This window comes from Lynx canadensis, chromosome A3 (assembly GCF_007474595.2).
Source record: "Lynx canadensis isolate LIC74 chromosome A3, mLynCan4.pri.v2, whole genome shotgun sequence".
NCBI classification, from domain to species: domain Eukaryota; kingdom Metazoa; phylum Chordata; class Mammalia; order Carnivora; family Felidae; genus Lynx; species Lynx canadensis.
Window position 1 is genome coordinate 124,592,434 of NC_044305.1, and position 6,169 is coordinate 124,598,602.

The 6,169-nt window shown below is 39.4% G+C and overlaps 1 pseudogene; it reads right to left on the reverse strand.

Moving 5' to 3' along the window:
* Positions 1-224: 224 nt before the first annotated feature.
* On the reverse strand, positions 225-337 carry LOC115511403 (annotated as a pseudogene).
* Between the last annotated feature and the right edge of the window lie 5,832 nt (positions 338-6,169).

Sequence of the window (6,169 nt, forward strand, 5' to 3'; positions counted from 1 at the left end):
TCAAGAGTCAGATGCTCAACCGACTGAGCCACCCAGGAACCCCAAAACCCTTTATATTCTTAAAAATTATTGAGGACACAAAGAGCTTTTGTTTATATGGATTATAGCTATTGACAGCTACTATATTAGAAATTAAAGTTCAGAAAATTTCAAAATATTTATATATTCATTTTAAAATAACAATAAGTCGATTAATATGTTAACACAGACAACATTATTTTATGATAAGTATATTTTCCAAAATTTAAAAAAAGTCATGAGGAGAGTGGCATTGTTTTAGCAATAATCGCGCCTTGGATAAACCTCATTGGCTACGATACTGCCACTGCGCAAAGCTGGCATTGTTTTATATTGTGAAAGTCTCTTTAATATTTGGCTGGAATCTCACATCTGTTTCTGATTCAGTCTTTTGTGATATGTCCTTTTGGTTGAAATATATGAAGAAAATCTAGCTGCACACGGATACGTAGTTGGAAAAAGGGCTGTATTTTAATAGCCTTTTAAATAATCGTGGCTATTCTTTTATTCTATCCCCAAAATTAGATTAAGATTAATTCCTTAAAGGTCAGTTGCAATGTAGGGTAGGAAACCACATCAGTAAATTTTCAAACTGCTACATTAAAAATGATTAGTCTTCCTTGTGTTTTGATTGGTTCTTTTATTGTGCATGACTTTGTAACATTGTGCATTGGTTATCTGGGAAATGTTGGGTCACTGAGTCATGCAGATATTCAAATATTGACAACATAAAGCAACATAAAAAAAAAATCACATTTGTGTATTTCACCTCAAATCTCATCAGAAAACTCTTTAATTACTGTTAAGCTCACAGTGGTGGATACCAGTCTTCCAAAATTCTGATTTTAAGCCTGAAACCTCTAATTTTATCCTTGGCGACAAATACTCTAGTTAGGACAGGCTCACTTCATTCATTTCAGGAAAATGACTCTGAAATACCTACATCTGAATCTTAATATCTTCCTGTCAGTCATTCTTTCAGGTAAAAATGGTGCTCCGTGGAAAAATGAGTTCTGTTCTGAAATCCAACAGCTGCAGAAGTGCTTATGTGTTCTTCCCATTTTGTTGCACAGAATTTAAAAACAATTTTTTTTTACATTTATTCATTTTTGAGAGACAGAGACAGAGCACAAGTGGGGGAAGGGCAGAGAGAGAGAGGGACCCACAGAATCTGAAGCAGGCTCCAGGCTCTGGGCTGTCAGCACAGAGCCCCACGCGGGGCTCGAACTCACAAACTGTGAGATCATGACCTGAGCTGAAGTCGGATGCTTAACTGACCGAGCCACCCAGGGGCCCCATCGTTACGCAGAATATTTTTAAAATGTGGTCTGGAGGGTCAACGTGACCCAGTAACTTTTTGTTCATCGTGAACATTCTGAACCCAAGCCAGCAGTTTTAAACTGCCACGGTGCAGTAGTGAGGAGCACTTTGATGACCCAGCTCAGGTCAGTACTGGTGATGCTGTCTTGATTTGTGCTAAAGCTCCAGCGGGTTCCTCTACCATTGCTTGTGCACCATCAGTACAGATGTCGGCACAGCGAAAAAGGCAAATGATGTTACCATGAAATTAGTTTTGAACTCAGGTCCTCTGAAAGGTTCTTGCAGGCCCCTAGGGGTCAGCGAACCACACTTCGAGAACCACTGGCTTGGAGAATTTCCCTGCGTGAACACTGAGCCCAGTCAGTATTTAAGAAATGGACATTTTGAAACATAATTCCTGACATAATAATTAGGAGGACAAAGTGAGGGAGACAGAAGCAAAGGCAGATGACAGATGGACGGGTGGATGGTTGGACAGATTTCAGTCTGGTTTGGTGGTTTGACATGTTTGACATAAAACCAGTACTTCCCTATACCCAGTACCCTATCTTTCTCCCTCACTTTATGATCTTGCTTCTTGTAAATTACAGTTTATCTTTAGTGCTTCTCCTTCTCATTTTTCACTTTCGTCTATGTCCCATCACCACCGCTACATTGAACCTACTCTCATAGGTCTCAGTAAATCCCCCCAAGGTCGGGGGTTTCTAAATCCAACCTTTTTCTTACTTGATACTCTGAGGGATCTGACACTATTGACTACTCCCTCCCTTTTATTTAAATTAACTCTATCTTGGGGCGCCTGGGTGGCTCAGTCGGTTAAGCGTCCGACTTCGGCTCAGGTCACGATCTCGCGGTCCGTGAGTTCGAGCCCCGCGTCGGGCTGTGGGCTGATGGCTCAGAGCCTGGAGCCTGCTTTCGATTCTGTGTCTCCCTCTCTCTCTGCCCCTCCCCCATTCAAAAATAAATAAACGTTAAAAAAATTTTTTTAATTAAAAAAATAAATTAACTCTATCAACTTAATAATACATATAGTTATAAAAAATGAAATAGTAGACTTGTTACATCCACACACACAAATGTAATGCTGGCAAGAACAGGGTGTGACTGGTTATTAGAATATACTTCTAATGGTAAAGTGATACGAATTTTCTGAAAAATAACATATATATATATATATACACTAAATGTAAATAGATATTTTTCAAAAAGCATTAAAATGTTTATACTTTCTTACCTAAGAAACCCACTCCTGGGGCACCTGGGTGGCTCATCTGTTGCATTGGACTTCAGCTCAGGTCATGATCTCGCGGTTTGTGAGTTGGAGCCTTGCATCAGGCTCTGTGTTGACAGCTCGGAGCCTGGAGCCTGCTTCAGATTCTGTGTCTCCCTCTCTCTCTGCCCCCTCCCCTCCTCTCAAAAATAAACATTAAAAAATTAAAAAAAGAAGAGAAACCCATTCCTAAGACTCTATCCTAAGAATATAATAATTTTTTAAATGGCTTTAATGTAAAAAAAAGGTGCTTGTTGAAAAGCTATTTGTAGTAGTAAAATACTAGAATGGTTAGTAAATTATGGCTTGTCTACCTGATAAAATATTATATAGCTATCATAATAGATTCCCATAAAGCCTATGTAAGCACAAAGAAAACCATTTTTGTTTTTAGTATAGTTAACACACAATGTTACTGTAGTTTCAGGTGTACAACATGGTGATTTGATAAGTTTACACATTATGCTGTATTCACCCCCGTCACCATACAACCTTATTACGATATCACTGACTATCTTCCTTGTGCTGTACCTCTTATTCCTGTGACTCGCTCATTCTGTAACTGGAAGCCTGTATCTCTCATTCTCCGTCACTCATTTTGCACATCCCCTCCCTCTGGCAATCATCAATTTGTTCTCTATTTATAGGTCTGATTCTGCTTTTAGTTTATTTATGAATTTATGTTTTTAGATTCCACATGAGGGAAATCATATGGTATTCGTCTTCCTCGGTCTGACTTATTTCACTTGGCATAATGCCCTCTAGGTCCATATATGTTGTCACAAATGGCACAATTTCATTTTGTGTGGCTGCATAATATTCCAGTGTGTGGGTGTGTGTGTGTGTGTGTGTGTGTGAGTGTGTGTGTGTGCACGCTCATGCACGTGTATAACATCTTCCTTATCCATTCATTTATCAATGGATACTTGGGTTGTTTCCATATCTTGCCTATTGTAAATAATACTGAAGTAAGCATAGGGGTGCATATACCTTTTTGAACTAGTGTTTTTGAAAGAAAACAAGTTACAAACTTGTATATATGCTGTTACAAATGTTATTTAAAAGGTCTTTAGAGGCAATTGCAAAAATATATATACAAAACTAAAACTGACTTTGCCAAACAATACAATAAAATAGTCCTAAAGCGTTTATTATAAAGTTCCTCCCAGGTCCCCTCAATCCCCTTACCCATGTCCCCTGTCCCATCCTCCCTTCCTCAGATCCTCTCTGTAGAGACAACTACTTTTGAAGCTTACACCATATATCCTTTCCATCCCTATATTTACATCCTTCTGCAATGTGACCTTGCAGCTCTTAACCATCACGACATAGTTTTCCATCCCTTGAATCTGGGCTTAGCTATGTGATTTGTTTGGGCCAGTGGAACTTTAGGGCATGTAAAAGAAGCCATACAAAACTGCATGTGCCTTGGGTTTGCCCTTTCACAGTGCTCTTACAAACCCTGTAAGGACTATATGAAAGAGCCTGGGCCAGCTGCCTGGATGATGAGACACAGATGGCTAAATCATCACCATAACCCCAGCTGACCCGGAACCAACCACCAGATGGGTGAGAACATTCTGGGCCATCCAGACTCAGCTAAGTTCAACAGCTGACCACAGGGTTCAGCTGAACTGGCCCAAACCAGAAGAAATGCCCAGCTTATCTACAGAGTTATGACAAATAAAAAGATGTTTGAAGCCACTAAGTTTTGTGGTGGTTTATTCCATAGCAGAAGTTTACATGTACATGCTTTCGGCTTTTCTTTTTTCCTGGCACACACCTACTTCCATATTTGTAAATAATAGGTACCTATGCTGTATTTTCACAAATCAACTTTTGGTACTATCTATTGGCTTCTATTTTGATAAAGATTTATTACTCTTGCCCTGTCATCTACCCTTCTCCCAAATATACATATTTCAATGCTTTGTGAAATCAATAGTCAGTGTTTACTTGGTAATGCCATGTAATCCTTATCCACATCTAAACATTGTGGTATACTCTGGCTAAATTTCTTTTTCAACTTTGTTTTTCCTGGACTTACAATAATTGCCTTGTTTATTCATGTGCTTGGTTTTCTTTGTGCTTATTGCCTGCTAGGTCTTGCCACACTTTCCCAGGGCCTTTCATAACAACTTAGGCGGTGCGTCAGTTCTGACTCTTTTCTTCCTGATTTACCTTCTGGAGACCTTTCTCTTCCATCTGCACTGGCTGCTTCCCAGGCCTCCTAAGCAACTGTCATCCTGAGACTTCTCTTTGCCCTCAGCCTTTGAAATTCCTTTTGCTTTTCTCCTAGATTCGATTCCCTATTTCCTGGTTCTCATGTCTTCCTCTTTTTTGGTCTTCTCCTCTGTTTTGGTGGAGAACATCTTCAGGTAGCTTCCTCGGGATGAAAACTCAGCAGAACTGCAGAATGCAGACATGATGATAGCCCCCCATGTATTCTCTGGACTCACAGTGCTTCGGTCGGGATGGGTTGACCTCTGCACCTGACACAGTTTTCACACTGAGCCCTTTATCACCTTCCAGAGGCCTCATCCACATCTCACCTGTGTCGGATCTCTTGTTTTCTGTGTCTCACACCTTACTCTTTCATGGCTTCATTTTGATGTGCCACATCCTCTGGTGGCTTTCTGAAGTGGGAAGTAAAAATTTTGAGACTTGTCTAAAAATACAGTTATTCTACCCCCATACTTGACTGGTAGTTTGACCGTGTGTACAAATAAATTGGAAATCATTTATTGCTCAGACTTCTGAAGGAAAACCAATATTGTGTTCTAGGTTCTAGCATTTTGTTGAGAATTTCAAGGCTATTTCATTCAGATTCTTTCCATATGGTTTGTTTTTCTTCCCTCTCTCTGGAAGCTTCTAGAAACTTTTCTTTGTTTCCAGTGTGTTGACATTTCACTCTGATGTGCCTTTACGTGGATCTGTTTTACTCTAAAAGGATGGTCATTCAGTGAACCCTTTCAGTCTTGGAAACCCATTCCTGTAGTTTTGAGAAATGTTTTTATAGTAATGATTTCCTCACTTCTATTTCCTCTTTCTTCTGGGAATTTCTATGATTTCCATTTGGATATCTTTGACTAATCCTCTCATTTTCTTTTCTTTTTTTTCTTATTGTATATATCTTTGTCTTTTGCCCTGCTTTCTGAGAGATTTTCTCAACCTTCTTTTCCTACCTATTGAGTTTGTCATTTCTGTTCTCCTGTTTTTAATTTCTAAGAACTTTTTTGTGCAGTGAATGTTCATGTTATGGCATCTTATTCTTGTAGTATGGATACTGTAGCTTCTCTTTTTTCTCTCAGGACATTTTCTCTCCTGTCATGGTTGCCATTTCCTCCTCCTCCCTATTTCTGATGGTTTGACCTCTGTCTTGCCTGCTAGAGGATTTTCTTAGAGCCTGGTATGCTTCTGTTCTGTGTTCTACAAAAAGAGTGGGAAATTAAAAGGTTGATTTTAAAATCTGAGCACATTGGTGGGATTTGTTAGCTTTGAGCTTCACTATTTGTTGATGTAGGTGGGCCATTAACTGGGAACCTACCTTTCCTCTTGGAC